Source organism: Caretta caretta, chromosome 2, assembly GCF_965140235.1.
Source record: "Caretta caretta isolate rCarCar2 chromosome 2, rCarCar1.hap1, whole genome shotgun sequence".
NCBI lineage: Eukaryota > Metazoa > Chordata > Testudines > Cheloniidae > Caretta > Caretta caretta.
In genome coordinates, this window is record NC_134207.1 from 109509579 (window position 1) to 109531483 (window position 21905).

A 21905-nucleotide genomic window follows, 5' to 3' on the forward strand; every position below is an offset into this window, starting at 1 on the left:
TCAATCACCCTGATATCTGCTGGGAGAGCAATACAGCGGTGCACAGACAATCCAGGAAGTTTTTGGAAAGTGTACGGGACAATTTCCTGGTGCAGGTGCTGGAGGAACCAACTAGGGGCACAGCTCTTCTTGACCGGCTGCTCACAAACCGGGAAGAATTAGTAGGGGAAGCAAAAGTGGATGGGAACCTGGGAGATGGTCGAGTTCAGGATCCTGACACAGGGAAGAAAGGAGAGCAGCAGAATATGGACTTTGGACTTCAGAAAAGCAGACTTTGATTCCCTCAGAGAACTGATAGGCAGGATTCCCTGGGAGAATAACATGAGGGAGAAAGGAGCCCAGGAGAGCTGGCTGTATTTTAAAGAATCCTTATTGAGGTTACAGGAACGAACCATCCCGATGTGTAGAAAGAATAGTAAATATGGCAGGCGACCAGCTTGGCTTAACAGTGAAATCCTTGCTGATCTTAAACACAAAAAAGAAGCTTACAAGAAGTGGAAGATTAGACAAATGACCAGGGAAGAGTATAAAAACATTGCTCGGGCATGCAGGAGTGAAATCAGGAAGGCCAAATCACACTGGAGTTGCAGCTAGCAAGAGATTTTAAGAGTAACAAGAAGGGTTTCTTCAGGTATGTTAGCAATAGAAAGAAAGTCAAGGAAAGTGTGGGCCCCTTACTGAACGAGGGAGGCAACCTAGTGACAGAGGATGTGGAAAAAGCTAATGTACTCAATGCTTTTTTTGCCTCTGTCTTCACAAACAAGGTCAGCTCCCAGACTACTGCACTGGGCAGCACAGCATGGGGAGGAGGTGACCAGCCCTCTGTGGAGAAAGAAGTGGTTCGGGACTATTTAGAAAAGATGGACGAGCACAAGTCCATGGGGCTGGATGCGCTGCATCCGAGAGTGCTAAAGGAGTTGGCGGATGTGATTGCAGAGCCATTGGCCATTATCTTTGAAAACTCATGGCAATTGGGGGAAGTCCCAGACGGCTGGAAAAAGGCTAATGTAGTGCCCATCTTTAAAAAAGGGAAGAAGGAGGATCCTGGGGACTACAGGCCAGTCAGTCTCACCTCAGTCCCTGGAAAAATCATGGAGCAGGTCCTCAAGGAATCAATGCTGAAGCACTTAGAGGAGAGGAAAGTGATCAGGAACAGTCAGCCTGGATTCACCAAGGGCAAGTCGTGCCTGAGTAATCTAATTGCCTTCTATGACGAGATAACTGGCTCTGTGGATGAGGGGAAAGCAGTGGACGTGTTGTTCCTTGACTTCAGCAAAGCTTTTGACATGGTCTCCCACAGTGTTCTTGCCAGCAAGTTAAAGAAGTATGTGCTGGATGAATGGACTGTAAGGTGGATAGAAAGTTGGCTAGATTGTCGGGCTCAATGGGTAGTGATCAATGGCTCCATGTCTAGTTGGCAGCAGGTATCAAGTGGAGTGCCCCAAGGGTCAGTCCTCGGGCCGGTTTTGTTCAATATCTTCATCAATGATCTGGAGGATGGTGTGGATTGCACCCTCAGCAAGTTTGCAGATGACACTAAACTGGGAGGAGAGGTAGATACACTGGAGGGTAGGGATAGGAAACTGAGGGACCAAGACAAATTAGAGGATTGGGCCAAAAGAAATCTGATGAGGTTCAACAAGGACAAGCGCAGAGTCCTGCACTTAGGACAGAAGAATCCCATGCACTGCTACAAACTAGGGACTGAATGGCTAGGCAGCAGTTCTTCAGAAAAGGACCAAGGGGTTACAGTGGACGAGAAGCTGGATATGAGTCAACAGTGTGCTGTTGTTGCCAAGAAGGCCAATGGCATTTTGGGATGTATATGTAGGGGCATTGCCAGCAGATTGAGGGATAGATCCCCTCTATTCAACAGTGGTGAGGCCTCATCTGGAGTACTGTGTCCAGTTTTGGGCCCCACACTACAAGAAGGATGTGGAAAAATTGGCAAACGTCGAGCGGAGGGCAACAAAAATGATTAGGGGATTGGAACACATGAGTTATGAGGAGAGGCTGAGGGAACTGGGATTGTTTAGTCTGCGGAAGAGAAGAATGAGGGGGGATTTGATAGCTGCTTTCAACTACCTGCAAGGGGGTTCCAAAGAGGATGGACCTAGACTGTTCTCAGCGGTAGCAGATGGCAGAACAAGGAGTAGTGATCTCAAGTTGCAGTGGGGGAGGTTTAGGTTGAATATTAGGCAAAACTTTTTCACTAGGAGGGTGTTGAAACACTGGAATGCGTTACCTAGGGAGATGGTGGAATCTCCTTCCTTAGAAGTTTTTAAGGTCAGGCTTGACAAAGCCCTGGCTTGGATGATTTAGTTGGGGATTGGTCCTGCTTTGAGCAGGGGGTTGGACTAGATGACCTCCTGAGGTCCCTTCAACACTCATATTCTATGACTCCCACATAGGATTGTAGGGCCTAATCCTATTATATGTTGAACACCTCCAATAGGAGCTTAGTGCTCTCAACACCTTGCAGGATCTAACCCTTAATAAAGGCATGATTACTTTCAGTACTCTATTTTTCGAATCAGGAATTTGTAAAATTCTTGTAGGTGTATTGTGAATGTCCCAGGGCTTAATTTGTGCCAGGGCTGAGCCCTGGCACCTCTACACTTGGCAGTTCTTAGCCCCGGCACCTCTGGGCTCACTGCATCAGTTATGAATGTAAAAAAATTGCTTGAGCACCAGAACCTCTTTTATTACAAATTAAGCACTGGCATGTCTATTAAGAAAGATACCACCATAGTATGATTAAGGCATTCTTGTTTTGGTGCTCACAAATAAAAATGAAACTGTTTCTTATGGATAGATAAGTTAATATGTCTTCTGACTCCACCAGGCATTGGTATGGAGTCATAGCTAAGATAGTTTGGATGATTTGTTTGCGAAGTTCAGCTCTAACTTTGTTTTCCAGGTTTCTGATTTGTGGGTTGGAGGGGGGGTAATTTAATGATATGCATTTAAGCCACTGATATGAGCCTGTAATAATTAACTTCAAGCCAAAAAAGTTTTTTGTGGAGTGATTTCTTGGTTGTTTTTTTTTTAACTGTTAATTCTGTTGGAGAATCCAGTTTCTGCAAACATTAGGTCAACAAGAGGGAGACCATGATCCAGAAGACCTAAGGTGGTCTAATGGGGAGAGAATACCCTAGGGCCTGTTGATGATGAAATTCTGCTTATCACAGTTCCCACCTCCCATCTGTGAAGAGGAGTCCTGGATGCTGTAGACTTCCATGGTCTGTAAAAGGAGTCCCACTCTTGCAAAATATTATAAGGTCTCAGAAGCAGGGCTCTTCTGTAAAGTTTGTGAGGTGAATAAAAGTACTGCTCTGGTCCTGTCAACTTCCGAATGTCCCAAAGATGGGGGGTGTGACCCTAAGAGCTGCAGTGAGGTGTGTGAGTCTGAGAGAGAAACTTGTCTGGCAGAAACATTGGGGGTCAGCAGAACCAAGGGTAAGAACCTCTTTGTGATTTCTGCTGCTCTTCAGGCCCCATGTATGGGGTCCCAGGGAATGAAGACTCCATTCCCTGCTCCTCTGATTCCCGCAACTGAGGGGCTTAGGAGCCTTATAACTTTCTAAGAGTCTAAGAATGCTCATCAGGGCATCCAGCCCCCTCATTAACTTTAGTAGACTCCTTGGGGCACCCAAGGCCTCGCATGAATCCAGATCTCCAAATGAACCAAAAGCCTCTAAACCATCCTCCAACCCATATTGTCCACTTACAAGCCAGAGCAGGCTCTCTAGGACTAACAAGCTTGATAAGAGTGGCAAAGAAAACTCTTTGCTGCTTTTACCAATCCAGACTAACAAGGCTACCCCTCTGAAGCTTGATAAGGTTGTGGGGAGTTGGAGGAGGCATGGTGAGCCTCCTAAGACTTGTGTGTTAGGGGGGAGGTGATGAACCTCATCCGGCTTATTGGTTGTCCCAGACTTCAGTAGGTCCAGAAGAATCCCCTGATATCTCCCGCAAAAGCCTTTTGTTGGTGTTGCACTACTGGAAGATACGGTGATCAACGTGGTATAAAAATGTATGTAGCATAGAACAGAAAATTTCCAACAGTTGTGTGACATGCTATACCAAGATTGCCAGAGAGGATGATCCCCAGCAGTGTTTAACATTCAAGTCAATAGCTTCAGAAACTAGACTTTAATCAACAAAATTTTGATGCCATGTGCGACATCTTTGCTGGTGAACACCACTAGTTTTAGGATGTTATAATTCAGGAACAGCACTTCAAATTTTATCGAAAAATTCTACTTTAGCCCCAAATCTAACCTACCAATGTTGAAATACTGTGACTTTTTGTGCATAGATTTTCTTTTCTTTTCTTTTTTTTTTTTTTTTAGAAGGGATGCCAGGGTGGGATGGGGTGAGGTGGGCAAACTCAGATATACTATGGAAACTTAGTGGCAAACTTAACTAGTAGAGTGTATAATAGTGCCCATAATAATGGCAGGCATGCTAGCATAGTACGCACATAAGAGCACTAAATACTGCACCAGCAGGAGACTCTGGAGATTTGTAAAGTATTTGTTCGTATTTTTCCCCATAGAAGATGGTTGTCAATAAACATACCATTTTAATCTGCCTTTCCCAATAGTATGTTACAGGATTTTAATAAGATGCCATTCAATATGAATTCACTATTTTCTGTATGAAAAGATTTTGATTTTCAAATACACTTGAGCATTTCTTTTTCTTTCTTTCTTTCTTTTTTTTTTTTTTTTTGACAGGAGCTACTGTAGTATTTTGTAGCAGTGAAGCAGCTCATGCACCTGTTTCACCTTTGGGCCAGGTGCACTTGTGTGCATTATGTATCAATAGACAAACAGTCCTAATCCATCAAACATTCATGGAGCCTTTGACTTACTGAAGACAAGAACACCTAATGTTCCACAGTCAGAAACCTGAATTTGTAGTTTCAGTGAGTTTGTTGTAAGAACTGGGGGAATGCTAAACAATGTTAAAAATTGCAAATAATCAATTATTTTTTTCAACGAATCAGAAAGGGCAGGATCACTGCAGTAAACTCTAAGGGCCAAATTCAGTCCTCAAATGGGCTCATGCCTGTCTCCCAAGGAACTTAACATGGACTCAGAACATGCATTCAGAGGTGTAACTTCTTCCTTAGGAAGGGTCAGTGAATTGTTAAGTAGGGATTTAGTAAATTGCTAATATACCAGAATCCAGGAGAATAGCGAGAACTCCATTCAGATATTATGTTTTTACATGTAAAGAGCAAACCGATTTTAAGATCTGGCCTTTTTATATAACACAGACAGTATAATTTAATTACTGCATCAAGCCTAAAACTTCTAGTTCACTCACTAGATCATATGTTTAGAAGGGCATCCAATCTTGATTTTAAAGAATTCAAGTGACTGAGAATCCTCCGTGGCCCAGATCTTCAAAGGTGTTTAGGCACTTACCTCCAATTGACTTCAGTGGTAATTAGGAGTCTAAATACCTTTGATCTGGGCCCACATCCCTAGGTAAGCTGTTCCAACAGTTAACTACCCTCACTGATAAAATGTACACATTATTCTAAGTCTGCATGTGTTTCAGCTTCCAGGCTTAGTCTTCTTAATTAAATAGCTGTTTCTAATTGTATGCTTTCCATCAGTAAGAAAAACCTTTATTTTAGATTAGGAGAACACCAGAACCAGAGAGAATAAAAGCAATGTCTTCATGAGAGCACAGAATGCGTCTTTTCTGACAGTCTGCATTGAACCCAGAAAACAAAATGGCTGCTGAAATCTTCACACAGGGAAACAGCTTAGAAATTTAAAACTGCAGTACTCAGAAAATAAAGGGCATCCTAAGTTCATAACTGTATACGCCACACACATTCCAAAATAGCCAGAACTACATATCCCAGTCTACACTGACCCTGACTAATGTCTAATTCTAAGAACATCATAGGCAGTTAGGTAATAGTGAACCTGCAGAGTTGTGTGAGAGATGTTTTCCATTGGTTCAACTCTTGCAAATAAGATTCCTGCTAGAAGCTCATTGCATGGTTTGTGCATCTGGCTTCTTTGCTCTGAATGTGTATAATTGCTTCAGACCAGGTGATACAAAGAGAGACTGTCTTAGCTCTTCATGGACTGGTCTCACCCTGAATCACATGTAAGTTGTGGTGAAGTGCTGACAATCAATGTGGAACAAGCACTGTGAGAGAGGTGGATTTTTCCATGTAGTGTTTTCATTCATTAGAACCAGACACAAGAATGGGTGGCCATTGGCAGCTCGAAGAGGATAGGCAGAGAGAGAAGGTGAATTACTCTCCTTTGTTTTAACCATCCTCTACCTCTGAAGCCATGCATCACAGCTACCGTCTTGTCAACTAAGGAGTTGGATGGGACTCCCTTAGACTATCAATGCTATTGTCAGATATTCTGAATGGTTCTTGATGAGAAGTGTGCAAATCTCCCCCTTTTAGGAGCTGAATCCATTGTCCTCCAGCGTTCTGAGCATCCAGTTGCTCAGGGAGTGAATGACTGAAAATCAAATTGGGGATTCTTTATTGACATTGCATATCACAAAGCTACCTGCTTAGTCCCTATATAGTAAGCTTGTTTATATTTCAAATACTCACATGTCTGGTCATGTTGTTGGTATTGTACAAAAATAAGAGCAATGCTTGGGTACAAATGCACCAACAGTCATTAGCCATTCTCACATCAGTGGTTTTACAGTTTTGTCTCCCATCAGTTTAATTGCAGTGGAATTTAAATGCATTGCAGGCTGTTAAGAAGCTGAAATCTTTAGCTTTCTTCAGAAATCTATCTGCCTGAAGCTAAACTTCAAGGATGAAATCCTTGCCCAATTGAAGTCAGTAACAAAACTCCCACCGACTTTAGTGGGGACAGGATTTCAACCCAAGTCTTAATAGGCAAAAAGTCTGAAGTTGCCACAGCTCAGGAAGAAGAGGGCCTCTTTTGTAATCTTTCAGTACATGTTGATTTCAGAAAAAGATGTTATTTAACATCAGTTCTCGCTTTGACATCCTTCCATGAAAGTGAGAGGAAGATGCCACTTGCCAAATTCAAACTTTCAATGTCTGTCAGGGGATACAAGACAATCCTATTTTGAAATATGGGTAAGATTAAGCTCACAGGGCTATCTGTATTACATAGGTATTGCTTTCTGCAGCAACCACTGGCTCTGACACTATATCAGCAATCGCAATTCTAGAGCAAAAAGGCATATAGATATGTATTCTCCTTTTTTTTTTTTTTTTTGTGGAGGGCCTTGAAATTAAGTAACTTCCAATGTGCTTTAATTACTAATAGACTGCGTCATTGGATTTAACAATGTCAACAAGACTATCACTTTTACCTTAATTAGTCTAATTGAGAAATGTACTCATACATTTTGGCTTTTAGTAAACAGAGCAGCTTTCTAATTAAAAAATTTAAAGGACTAGTACATTCATGAGAGAAGCACAGACATATGCATGGAAAGATAGACAATAGCATAGATACAGGGTGAGCAGAGCACACCAGTGGATAGTCATAGCTGATTATGATGAAAATGAAATTAATATCTTCAGGGATTCTGAAAGGAAGTAACTTGAAAGAAAAGCATATTCATGTATGCTGCATGCAGTCTGCATAAAGGTGAGAGGAAGTTTGGTTGCCATTTGCACCTGATCCATGCTGGGCAGGATATGGGATAGAAAGTGATTTATTTTGGAATTGTTACTGCTGCTGTTAATTTGCTGAGAGATGAAATATTCGTGGCAGGCTGTGATTTGGCTTTCTCTTTCCATTCTTTCCTTCCTTCTGCAAAATGTCCTACGTTTGCCAAAAGGTAGCTACTCAAAGGTCGAGACCAAACCCCGTGTTCACTGGCCCTTCCTGTTGTCCTGCCTAACCTGGAAAGGTGGCAACTCTAAGAGTATAATAGTAAGTCAACAGCTGCTGGCCTTCCAGACAAATGCTTCCTTTTTCCTTCTTGATGTGCTGTTGTTTCATTTGCTGCTCTGTTCAGTTGCACCCGTTCAAAATCATGTGCAGGTAGGTGCATCCTCCATAGTCCTGGTATGTAGATGAAATGATAAAATACTATTTTTTAAATAGTAGGTTCTGACATCTTAAAGCAAAAATAGTCTAAAATATTCAAGTCTATTGTATCCTTTTAAGCAAACTCTCAGAATAGAAAGCATCCTATTCATGATTTGGATTTTCTGTTTGGTTTTTACAAAGAGAATCTCACTAACGGTAGACTCTTGCTCTCATACACACACTCCTGTTATAACTACTTCACTCTCCCTGGGTTTGATAGGCGCTGGATTTAACAGCCATTCGGAGCTTGAATTTGTCTGTTAAAGCTACTGTGTAGGCCTTTTTGTAGACAGCAATGGTGGACCAATGAGTACAAGTAAACCATGTAAGCAACAGAGGAAGAGTTTACTTCCAGTTCTTTTTCCATTGACCCTTTGTTTGTGTGCAGTCTGAAAGAGAGATTTCTATTCCACATTTACCTTGTGTATTTCTTAGGAGTGAAATCAAACCAAAACTCTGTATCCAAACACCATATCTGAACTTTATAGCTTTGTAATGCACAGATTCAAAAACCTGTGTTCAAACTTTCTTGAACCTGAGCATCAGTCAGGTTTGACTCTCAACTTTCCTAGAATTTGAGTTTGGATTTGGTCCATTATAGCAATCTGAGTTGCAAACTCAGATCTTAAATTTGGATCTGAGGACTTGCTTTGGGTAAATATCTAGTATTTCTGTGTCTTCTGCAACCTGGTAAAGTTTCAGTAAAGCAGAATTCTTTAGAACATTGATCTGAGAGCTGGATATTGCTGGTAGGACTAGAGGTTAGGCACAGTACTTACACGTTTCTAAAAGAATAACAAAAACTAAAGAGATAGCAAGGAGGTGATGAATGCTGGAGTATTTATGTATGTATGGTACACAAGCGGTGGATCATTCTGTTTGCCAAGAATTTTGGGGTTGAATGCTGTCATGGTTTGAATTGTATGACCAGTCAAGCTGAATATATATTTTAATGGATTTTGCTTATAAGTTAGAGTAGCTGATCCTGCAAACTTCTTTAAAAGCAAATAATATGAATATGAAGAGTGACTTCATTCCCCAACATTTTTTAATGGATGGTGGATCAGTATAAGTAACATAATATTCTTCTCTTGAAACCAGATCATGTGATCTGAAGCTTGCCATTTCACTCAAGCAACAGACCTGGACTGAATTGCTCATGCATGGCTCCCCTTTCTTTGACACTTTCTCAGTGATGGCCCATATGTGTAGGTTGTGCAACCACTTCTGAGATCAGTGAGTTGTATATAAGAGTATCAATGGGTGGCTGCATGTCAGAGAATTGTGTTCCATCCTAAAACCCCTTTTGTTATGGAGTATTGGTAAAATGAGGAACCTGATCAACCTGTGATCCCAGGCAAGCTTTTAGTGCCTGAGAGCTCCCACCCCTTGGATTGAACACTGAAACAGATTTGGAACTTGTTGAAGTATTGTTAGCATCGTGTAATTGCCAAAATGTTCTCTGCTTCCAGATTGGAACTGATTTTCTTTTTCAACCAGATATAGCTCATTTGTGATGTACGAAGAGAAAAATGGGCAAAGACAGAAAAATGCATATAGACAAAGCAGATGTTTTAATAATAATAAATACTAAGCCTAATATTAATGGGAAACATAACTGTCAATTAAACAAGGTAAATAAAACTATTTGGAAATGGCTCTTATCTTTTTTAGTAAATAACTTTTAAAGGGAGAAACATATGTAACTTGGAAAGACTCACGTGGTTGAATTGCTTTTTGTAGTAAGAAATTGTCCAAGATTTTCAAATATGGCTGCCTAAAAAAGTGGCCTGAATTTTGTGTATTAAATACCATTGATTTCAGTGTGACTTTAATGGGAGTTGTTGGGTTCAGACATTTTTTAAAATCAGGCTATTTATTTTGGTGCTTAAACAGGGATTTAGGAGACTAGTTTTAGGTACCCATCAATGAAAAATCTTGGTTCTTATTCCTTATAATATGGGCATCCTGAATCAATAAAAGATCAGAAATTAACTTGTTCTAGAGTATTAAAAATTGAAGATTGTGGCATATGTAATTCAAAACGTAATTCCCATGTCTGTAGTGAGGTCTCGTATCTGACCTATGACCTTAATATTATGAGATACAGTATTATTTATACAGGCAAACATATCATATTAATTTATTATAGCTAATTAATAACTTCCTAGTAAATCTACAGTGTAAATAGAATTCATTAGATTCTAAAATATGACTTATTTACACTGAATGTATTTATAACTGTTCATTGGCAGGCAGCTCCACTTCCATCTACCAGTGCTTAATTGTCTTGGTAACAACAGACTATTGTAATCTTTGTATTTGGAGGCACAGGGCCATATGGTACCTTCTGCTTCTATGAGTAAAGGATAGAAGAGTCCATCAGATCCAGATGCCAAAAGGGACACCGCGCCCATTGCTGCATTGTTTTCAATGTTCCTTGACTCTGCAGAGAACCTGTGAGGTATGGGATCTGTCTGTGGACAGGAGTAGGACGGAACGGCTTGGGGAATGGATGTAGAGTCAGCACTGTCACTCCAGTGAATTACTCTTTTCTATTTATGCTGTGGAAACCCCATGCCTCAGGGTAGCTGGCCCTCTGAGGTGGGGTCAGGCCCCCAACCTGTCTGTGACAGACTTAGCTAAGGAGAACAAGCCAATCCAGAATCACCTGTGAGTAGTTAATTGCCTAGGTGGCTGGGCACCAGTTAATTAGCCAAAGAACACCTGGGCCTTATAGAGGGTTATGAGATCTCAATTGGGAGGTTCTAGAAAACAGGATGCTCCTGAGCGGAGGGACTTCTCAGGAGAGCTGATTAGGCAGCTCACCAGGAAAGAAGACACACAGAAGGAAGAGGTTCTGAAAGGGAAGGGCTAAGAGTTTCAAACCGTAGGCCTAGGGAGATGTGGAAGGACCTTACCAGGCAGCAGCAGGCATGTCTGATCCCAGATGAACTATACTATCGGGAGAAAAGCTGCAGTGGTTTGACCTCTGTAGGGATCCTGAACTCCAGAGAGGGAACCCTTCCTCCAGGTGGTGGTCAGAGGGCAGTCCCAGATCAAGAACACCTCACTGGTAAGGAGCCTGGATGGAGGAGAAGGAGATGGATGGACTCAGGTGGAGAGGATGGACTAAAGTTAACTTCTTCCTTCCCCACCCCCAAGCTAGGATATTGGGTAGAAGGCTTGGGGTAGAAGGGGGCATTGTTCACTACATAAAAGCTTCCTTGATCTCACTGAAAGCCCACTAGGGGAAACTGAGGCAGGGATGTGCACACAGGTCTGCACCAGGCTGTGAGGAGGCATATTAGCCTTGACACAAGGGGGCACTCCAGGGTAGGTGTCTGCCCTAACACCCCACTTTATGGGAGCATTCCAAGCCCAACAGCTTGTAGGGGGCCCCTGGTAGCACAAATCCTGCAAGAGTCAGACTGTCAAGGAGCCAGAAGGGGCAGAAAAGAGACAAGAGTCAGGGCAGAGGCAGAAGGCCCTAAGTAGCAGCTTTCTGATTCCACAGATCCCCAAGATGTGTGTTTTCAGTGTTGCTGGCTGTTCTGCAGAGGAGCAAACTCTGTTCTCATAGAGAACAATTCATGTAAAAAACTGAGAGGAACCAGGGGTTGCTTGTGCATGGCGTGATATGTCCCATAACTTATCTGCTTCAGTACCATAGTGATTGCATGATATAAGAACCTAAACAGAACCAGTTAGGAATTGTATTTATTTTGCAATAAAAACAGCTAAGCAATTGTAATCTATTATAAATTTGCATGATAAATTGCTAGAATAATTATACTTATTAAAATGGTCCCAGAAAAACAATGATCTTTCTGATTTACTTCACTTTACCCAAGCATCAATAAGGAATCAGATGAAGTGATTTCTAAAACATCTGTGGATGAAAGCTTGGGGTGTTCTCCCTGGGTATGAAAGCAAGCAGTCCCTCTAATCCCTTATTCCATTAAATCTAATAATGAACACATGCTTGCTCAAAATCTTTTCCAAGGCGTAGATGGGTGGGCTACTGAGAAAAAGATTGATGACTGGCATCTGTATCTATGAGGTGGTCAGCTCATGATACAAATTCCTTCCCCTACTTCCAGAGCAGTTGTGTGCCACTCTTCCTCTGTACAAAGACCATTTGCTTTTCATGTAGTAATGAAGAACAATGTTTTAACAGACAAAGGCGCTTCTAGTTTATTATTGTGCTGTCTGACTAGCACTAGATGCTGGGAAAAATGGTAATTCACAGTGTGAATGCTTCTTGTCTACCCATATGGGTTAGGGCTGAGCATGTACAATGTATATTGCATAAGGTACAATGGTGAACATTGTGAGAATGAGAGAAGCTCAAATTACAGCTGTTTTTGATAGCCAAGGAACTATAGTCTTTTGTGGTTAAAAAAACCCAAACAAAACCCAAAATATTGTCCTTTAAACAGTGTGTTGCTGCATTCAGTTACAATATGTTAGGTTTCAGTGTTTGCAAATTAATATACAAAATCTACAGATATACTGTTGGAACACCTGTATTCTCCTATTTTCTCTTGAAAACTGATACAAGGCACAGGTGGCTCCTCGTTAACTTATTTCATGAAAATATAAATACACTGCACAATTCTCTTGCCTTAACTATATAATTACCGAAACATGATTGTTACTGATTTAATGTAATCAACATTGTAAGGGGAATATTCTGAGCCCTTTGTGAATGGCTCTATTCTGAGGGGATTTACACCCCATGTAAATCTGATTTAAATGGGAATGTGATGGAATGTGGCTTTCCTATTTAACCTATGCAAAAATCTATATTCTCCCACCTAGACTTCTTACTGTGCAATGGGATACTCAGCTGGTGCACAGTGGGGGAAGGGAGCGACAGAAGTCCAATAAGGATGGAGGAAGTAGGGGAGGGAATATCTCAGACAAGCAAATTATACATTTTGATTCAATATTCTGATATTCTTATCAATGCTTTCCAGAATGTGACACTGACACAAACTGCAAACAATGTGGAAAAAGCAGCAAACATGTATGTGTGTCTATGGTACTATGATTTTTTTGAAAGGACTACTGTTACAGCATAAATAAAAACCTAGAGGAAAAGCAACGGTGAACCATATTAACATTCAAAACCAGATTATTTTTAAAAATAATTTTAGTAGTGTAAAGGTATATTATCTTTCGGTTTTAATTTATTGAACGATAGCCAGATTTATTCAATTAAGATAATACACTTCAAGGTTAACTACCATTTGATGTTCACTTAGGCAAGCTATTGTACAGTTATGTAAATTTCATGAACAGAGCCACTACTCGAGTGTCTTAATTACAAGCAAAAAGTGTAATTTAAATATGAATAAGTGAATAGTTGTCTGTATTTCCTGTTTACATTTTCCTGTCATCTTAAAGACAAAAATTAACTAGCCATCTATGTTGCATCTTCTGTCTCTAAAATGAAAAATAATTCTTGTATACATTTAAAAAAGGAGAAAAAATTAGAAATGTCCCAGTCTTTACAGTGATTAACAACATGAATTTTAATGTAGCCAGACCACAATGTGTGTGTATATATAGAGTATTTTTGTTTTTAACTAGTTTGTGTAGTTTTTTCTGCATTGCTACTATACAGATTGTATAATTTAAAGAAAATATAATTTCTATATAAAATACTTTAGTCCTTTTAAACTTTCAGACAAGACTGTTCAAGGTTTATTTTGCATGCATATATTTTTAGTGCTAAGAGAGAGCATGAATTTCTTTTATATATAAACAGTGGTGTTATATAGTGTTCAAAATAGTTTTTTCTATATTCATTTATAACCATCATAAATGAAATTTATGTAACAAAACATTTATAGCATTATTCCCTCAATTTTTAGACCAAATTCCCTACGTTCCTATCACATGTAGACAGTCTTAAATTCCCCCCCCCCATTGTTTTGAATGTTTGTGTGTCTAAAAATGATCTAGAAATAAATCTGTTATTAATCAGTATCAACAAGGGAGGGATGATTAGTTAATAAAAAACATGCCTCATTTCTGTGAACCAAACAGCTAATTCTGGTTCTCAGTATGTACAGAAGCTCCTGAAAGAATATTCCCATCCTTCAGTGATGTAGCTGCTGCTCTCCCCCAGGAATGAGAAGTTCACTATTCATTCTGTGCTTGCATCATCCTTTCCAACATGTTCCCACTGATACATTAAAGGAATTAATTGCTCATAATGATCTCACCATCTGTTAACAGAGGTTCATACCTACAGGCTGGTGGCATGTGGTGGTCCTATTCAGAAATCAATAGGCAATGCTGGGGGAACGCTTTCCCACATTGCCTTCCATTGCACTTTGAAAAGGGGAGGAGAGCTCAGTGTTGGCCATCTGCTCCTTGTCTTTCTGTGAGAGACCTTGATGCAGTCCAGCACAGCTCTGATCTGACTCCAATCTGATTGGAATGTGGCTGATCTGAGAGCCTCTCAAAGCTGTGAAAGTGAGTCAAAAGGAGATCCCCATTGTCCAGAATGGCTGAAAGAAAATGATCACTTTAAAATTCATAACTCCCAGGTGCCTGCCATCTATTCATGGGAAAAACTCTCTGAACTTCTCTTCATTAAAAAGAGAGGGAGTTTTGCTAAAAAGAGAGAAAAGGAAGTAGTTTGTGGGAATGTGCAGGGGATTTCAGGCTAAACAAATGAGGAATGTGGATTTTTTACTCTTAGTAAAAGACCCATGTAAGGAAAGGGAAGCATTTGTAAAAGCAGGGCCTGTGTGCTAGAGGCCCTTCCCTGGGGCACTATAGCAAAATAAAAAGGGACTTTTTTTCTCTAGGGAGTTTTTTCCCCCTCTTACCTGTTTGAATGAGGATAGGAACAGTATATGAACAAAGTCTGTTCTTACTTTCTTTGACATCCAAAACTAATTCATTCTCTCTCCTCCTCCCTTTTTCCCTATAATTTGTTTTGGTTGCCTATAACGCTGACTTGACCATGGACACATGAAACATCAATATGTGTCCTTATAGGGCACTGTGCTTTTTGGCGGGGGGGGAGGTGAACGTGGCACATTCTTTCGGCCTGCCGTCAAAACTTTCCCCTCCTCCACATTTTATAATCTTTGGTGCCTGGCCTATCACAGATACCAGTGAGAAGCTCTTTGATTTCCCTCCCAGTTAATAAAACCTCCATATTGCCAAGCATTTCCAGATCCTTCCCCAATGCCCAAATACACTACATGCATTTCCAAAATCTGAACATCTTCACACAGGGCCTTAGAAAATTTCAAGTGGAATATGGTTGCTCCCTTTAGTCTGTCATAATTCTTGCCTAGGACTTTGAAACAGCTAAAGTAGAGACTGACTCCCAGAGAATAATGGGGTCAAAGGCCAGAAGGGACCATTGTGCTCATCTCATCTGACTCCTGAATAGAATCATAGAACTGAGGTCCCTTCCAGACCTACAAGAGGTCATCAAGCCCCTGTTCTGAGGCAGGATCAAGTAAACTTTGACTGTACCTCACAGATCCAATGATGGGGATTCCACAACCTCCTTAGAAGCCTGTTCTAGAGTCTAACTACCTTTATAGATAGAAAGTTTTTCCTAATATCTAACTAAAATCTAGCTTGCTGCAGATTAAGCCTGTTACTGCTTGTCCTGCTTTCAATGGATTACTGTCCACTTTGTAACAGCCCTTAACATATTTGAAGACTGTTATCAGGTTTCCCCTCAGTCTTCTTGTCTAAAGACTAAACATGTGCAGTGTTTAACTCTTCCTCTTAGATCAAGTTTTCAAAACCTTTTATCTTTTTTTGTTGCTCTCCTCTAGACTCTCTCCAATTTGTCCACATCTTTCCTAAAGTGTGGTACCAAGAATTGGACACAGTACTCTAGCTGAGGCTTCACCAGTGATGAGTAGAGTAGGACAGTTACCTCTGTTTGTCTTACATACAACACTCCTGTTAGTACACCCCAGCATGATAGTAGTAGTTTTCACTACTGCATCACATTGTTCACTTATGTTCAGTTTGTGATCCACTATAACCCCCAGATCCTTTTCAGCAGTACTATCCCTAAGCCAGTTATTCCCATTTTGTAGTTGTACAATTGACTTTTCTTTCCTAAGTGTAGGACTTTGCTTTATTGAATTTTATCTTGTTGATTTCAGACCAGGTCTCCAATTTATTAAGGTAAATTTGAATTCTAATCCTGTCCTCTAAAGTGCTTGCAACACTGACCATCTTGGTGTTATCCATAAATTATATAGGCATACTCTCCACTGTATTACCCAAGTCATTAATGAAAATACTGAATAGTACTGAACCCGAGACTGACCCCTGAGGGACTCCACTAGACAAGTTTCCCCCAGTTTGACTGTGAACCACTGATAACTACCCTTTCACTATGGTCTTGCACCCAGGGTACAATCTGGACTGTTGAACAGCTGTGTCCCCTTAATTCTCTAGCCTAGGGTGCCTTTTACACGGTTTTGTTGTCAGAACCTCCACTCCTGGCCTGTTTCCACAGCCTTCAGCATGCAAAACTACTCCCAGGTATGTTACATTAATGCTTTGACCAATCACTTATGAATTACATACAGGGCCACATCTGCAAATTCCTAGTCCCAGCCTTGTCCCCCAGAAATGTGCATCTTGTACTGATCAGTATGATTCTGAACAGTCAAGCTCATAGAAAGTTCATAATTTCAAGGAAAATCATATGCACCAGCCTTATTATCCCAAATGGAGTTTCCCACACACCTTAATCCAAATATGCTGGTTAAAATAAAAAATGTAAGTTTATTAGCTACAGAAAGATAGATTTTAAGTGGTTACAAGTAATGATGCATAAAAGTCAGGATTGGTTACAAAAGAAATATAAGATAAAACACAAGCTAATGGCTAACTTAACAAACTAACAGTACCTCTCACCTTGATTAAAGAGTTCCTAATAACCTGAAGCACAAATAATTAAGCTATCCTGGGGTAAGGGTACAAGCTTGAAACCTGGGGCACTTGGTTTCAATTCCCTGTTCTACCACAGCCTGTCTGTGTGACCTTGGACAATTTTAATTGTTGTACGCCTCAGTTCCTATCTGTAAAATAGGGACAGTAGCACTTCCGTATCTCATAAGAACATAAAAATGGTCATACTGGGTCAGACCAAAGGTCCGTCTAGTCCAGTATCCTGTCTTCCAACAGTGGCCAATGCCATGTAACCCGGAGGGAATGAACAGAACAGGTAATCATCAAGTGATCCATCTCCTGTCACCAATTCCCAGCTTCTGGCAAACATCCTGCCCATCCTGGCTAGTAACTATTGATGGACCTATCCTCCATGAACTTATCTAGTTCTAATTTGAACCCTGTTATAGACTTGGCCTTCAAAACGTCATCTGGGAAGGAGTTCCACAGATTGACTGTGCGTTGTGTGAAAAAATACTTCCTTTTGTTTGCTTTAAACCTGCTGCCTATTAATTTCATTTGGTGACCCCTAGAAGGAGTAAATAACACTTCCTTATTTACTTTCTCCACACCAGGAATGAGTTTATAGACGTCCATCATATCCCCCGTGAGTTGTCACGTTTCCAAAATGAAAAGTCCCAGTCTTATTATTCTCTCCTCATATGGCAGCTGTTCCATACCCCTAATCATTTTTGTTGCCCTTTTCTGAACCTTTTTCAATTCCAATATATCTTTTTTGAGATGGGGCGACCACATTTGCATGCAATATTCAAGATGTGGGCATACCATAGATTTATAGGGGCAATTTATTTTTCTGTCGTCTTAGCTATCCCTTTCTGAATGATTCCTAACATTGTTTGCTCTTTTGACTGCCGCTGCACACTGCGTGGATGTTTTCAGAGAACTATTCATAATGACTCCAAGATCTCTTTCTTGAGTAGTAACAGCTAGTTTAGGCCCCATCATTTTGTACGTATAGTTGGGATTATGTTTTCCAATGTGCATTACTTTGCATTTATCAGAATTGAATTTCATCAGCCATTTTGTTGCCCAGTCACCCAGTTCTGAGAGATCTGTTTGTAGCTCTTTGCAGTCTGCCTGGGACTTAACTATCTTGAGCAAATTTGTATCATCTGCAAATTTTGCCACCTTACTGTTTACCCCTTTTCCCAGATCATTTATGAATATATTGAATAGGACTGGGCCCAGTACAGACCCCTGGGGAACACCACTATTTACCTCTCTGCATTCTGAAAACTGACCATTTATTTCTACCCTTTGTTTCCTATCTTTTAACCAGTTATCAATCCATGAGAGGACCTACCTTCCTTATCCGATGACAGCTTAAGAGCCTTTGGTGAGGGACCTTGTCAAAGGCTTTCTGAAAATCTAAGTACACTATATCCACTGGATCCCCTTTGTCCACATGCTTGTTGACCCCCTCAAAGAATTTTACTAGATTGGCGAGGTATGATTTCCCTTTACAAAAACCATGTTGACTCTTCCCCAACAAATTACGTTCATCTATGTGTCTGACAATTTTGTTCTTCACTATAGTTTCAACCAGTTTGCCCAATACTGAAATCAAACTTCCCTGCCTGCAATTGCCGGGGTCATCTCTGGAGCCCTTTTAAAAAATTGGTATCACATTAGCTATCCTCCAGTCATTTGGTACAGAAGCTCATTTTAAATGATAGGTTACAGACTACAGTTAGTAGTTCTGCAATTTCACATTTGAGTTCCCTCAGAACTCTTGGACCTTACAGGAGTATCATGAAAATTAATCCATTAAAGATTGTGAGGTGCTCAGATACTATAGTAATGGCAATCATATAGGCACTTAACTAGATTGTAAGTTCTTTAGGGCAGGGACCATTTTTTTGGTAAAGAATCTAGCACAACAGGGTCCTGGTCCATGAGTATGGTTCATAGACTCTATGGTAATAATAAGTAGAAATGTCTGAAGAGTTGGGGATGCTCTCACAGTATCTCACTTGAAATTTGCTAGTGCCAGTGCTGGAATGCTAGTTTTACATTAGCCTTAATGTTAAAATGGATGACTCTCAAAGACAGTGAGGTCCACAGACTGGAGGATACAGAGGAAAAATGCAAGAAACTCAGCCCTGGTCTACACTATGAGTTTAGGTCAAATTTAGCAGCATTACATGGATTTAACCCTGCACTTGTCCACACAATTAAACCATTTTTGTTGACTTAACTGGGCTCTTAAAATCGATTTCTGTACTCCTCCCCGACAAGGGGATTAGCGCTGAAATAGACATCACTAGGTCAATTTTGAGGTAGTGTGGATGCAATTCGATCGTATTGGACTCCAGTAGCTATCCCAGAGTGCTCCATTGTGACCGCTCTGGACAGCACTCTCAACTTGGATGCACTGACCAGGTAGACAGGAAAAGCCCTGCGAACTTTTGAATTTAATTTCCTGTTTGGCCAGCATGGCGAGCTGATCATCACAGGTGACCATGCAGATCTCATCAGCAGAGGTGACCATGCAGTCCCAGAGTCACAAAAGAGCTCCAGCATGGACTGAACAGGAGGTATGGGATCTGATCGCTGTATGGGGAGATGAATCTGTGCTATCAGAACTCCGTTCCAAAAGGCGAAATGCCAAAATATTTGAAAAAATCTCCAAGGGCTTGAAGGACAGAGGCTATAACAGGGACCTGCAGCAGTGCTGCATGAAAGTTAAGGAGCTCAGGCAAGCCTACCAAAAAACCCAAGAGGCAAATGCCCACTCGGGCTCAGAGCCCCAGACATGCCACTTTTATGATGAGCTGCATGCGATTCTAGGGGTGCCCCTACAACTACCCCACACCTGTATGTGGACTCCTGCAAGGGAGTCTCACGCAACAGGGATGAGGATTTTGGGGACGAGGAAGATGATAGCGCACACCAGGCAAGCAGAGAAACCATTCTCCCCGACAGCCAGGAACTGTTCATCACCCTGGAGCCAATACCCTCCCAACCTGGGCTCCCGGACCTTGAAGGTGGAGAAGGCACCTCTGGTGAGTGTACTTTCGTAAATATAATACACGGTTTATATGCAAGCGTGTTTAAGTATTAATTTGCCCCGAAGATTTGGGATGCATTTGTGGCCAGTACAGCTACTGGAAAAGTGTGTTAACGTGTCTGGGGATGGAGCGGAAAGCCTCCTTGAAGCTCTCCTGGAGGTACTCCCAAAGCCTTTGCAAAAGGTTTCTAGGGAGGGCAGCCTTATTGCATCCTCCATGGTAGGACACTTTACCACGGCAGGCCAGTAGCGTGGAGTCTGGAATCATTGCATAAGAAAGCATGGCAGCGTGTAGTCCTGGTGTTTGCTGGCATTCAAGCAACATCCATTCTTTATCTCTCTGTATTATTCTCAGGAGAGTGATATCATTCATGGTCACCTGGTTGAAATAGGAGAATTTTATTAAGGGGCCATTTAGAGGTGGCCGTTCCTGCTGGGCTGTTTGCCTGTGGCTGAAAAGAAATCATCCCCGCTGTTAGCCACGCGGTGGGGGGAGGGGTGAAGCGATCATCCCAGAGAATTGGGTGTGGGGGGGTAGGGGTTAGTTGGGTTTGTGCTGCACATTAAAGCAAAAACATCAGTCCCTCCTTTTAAATGACAATGTGTCTTTTTCAATTTTACTCTCCCTTTTTTTCCTCCCGCAGCTGCAAATGTTTCAACGCTGCCACTAGCATCTCCAGGCCAGAGGCTAGTGCAGATCAGAAGGTGAAAAAAATGCATGTGCGATGAAATGTTCTCTGAGCTCATGCAGTCCACCCAAACTGAAAGAGCCCAGCAGAATGCGTGGAGGCAGAGTCCAGGAAAGCACAAAATGAATGTGAGGACACATGGCTGGAGCAACAGGAGAGGTGGCAGCAGTGTGATGAGAGGAGGGAGGATGCAATGCTGAGGCTACTGGAGGATCAAACTGATATGCTCCGGCATATGGTTGAGGTGCAAGAAAAGCAGAGACCGCCACTGCAGCCCCTGTGTAATCAACTGCCCTCCCCAAGTTCCACAGCCTCCTCACCCAAACACCCAAGAAGGTGGGGGGGAGGGAGAGGGCTCCAGGCACCCAACCACAGGACTGCCCAAGCAACAGAAGGCTGGCATTCAATAAGTTTTGAAGTGCAATGTAGGCTTGTCCTTGCCTCCTCCCCCACCCCTTCCAGGCTACCTTGGCAGCTATCCTCCTATTTGTGTGACAAATTAATAAAGAATGCATGAATTTGAAACAACGATGACTTTATTGCCTCTGCAAGCGGTGATCCATGGGGGGAGGGGAGGGCGGTTGGCTTACAGGGAAGTAGAGTGAACCAAGGGGGAGGCTTTTCATCAAGGAGGATGAAACAGAACTGTCACTCTGTAGCCTGGTCAGCCATGAAACTGGTTTTCAAAGCTTCTCTGATGCGCAACATGCCCTGCAGTCCTCTTCTAACCGCCCTGGTGTCTGGCTGTGCATAATCAGTGGCCAGGCAATTTCCCTCAACTTCCCCCCCCACCATAAACGTCCCCCCCTTACTCTCACAAATATTGTGGAGCACACAGAAAGCAGTAATAACAATGGGAATATTGGTTTTGCTGAGGTCTGACTGAGACAGTAAACTGCACCAGCGTGCTTTTAAATGTCCAAATGCACATTCTACCACCATTCTGCACTTGCTCAGCCTATAGTTGACCAGCTCCTGACTACTGTCCAGGGTGCCTGTGTATGGCTTCATGAGCCATGGCATTAAGGGGTAGGTTGGGACCCCAAGGATAATGATAGGCATTTCAACATCCTCAATGGTTATTTTCTGGTCTGGAAAATAAGTTCCTTGCTGCAGCTGTTCATACAGATCAGAATTCCTAAAGATACAAGC

General features: G+C 41.7%; 1 long non-coding RNA gene across 1 annotated transcript in view; it reads left to right on the plus strand.

Annotated features, from left to right (window-relative positions):
• Positions 1-21254, plus strand: part of LOC125632193 (uncharacterized) — a 45579-nt gene extending 24325 nt beyond the window's left edge. The window contains exons 2-3 of the long non-coding RNA XR_007355220.1: positions 18334-18501; positions 20709-21254. This is a non-coding gene — a long non-coding RNA (uncharacterized LOC125632193). The remainder of the gene's footprint in view (positions 1-18333; positions 18502-20708) is intronic.
• Positions 21255-21905: the final 651 nt, after the last annotated feature.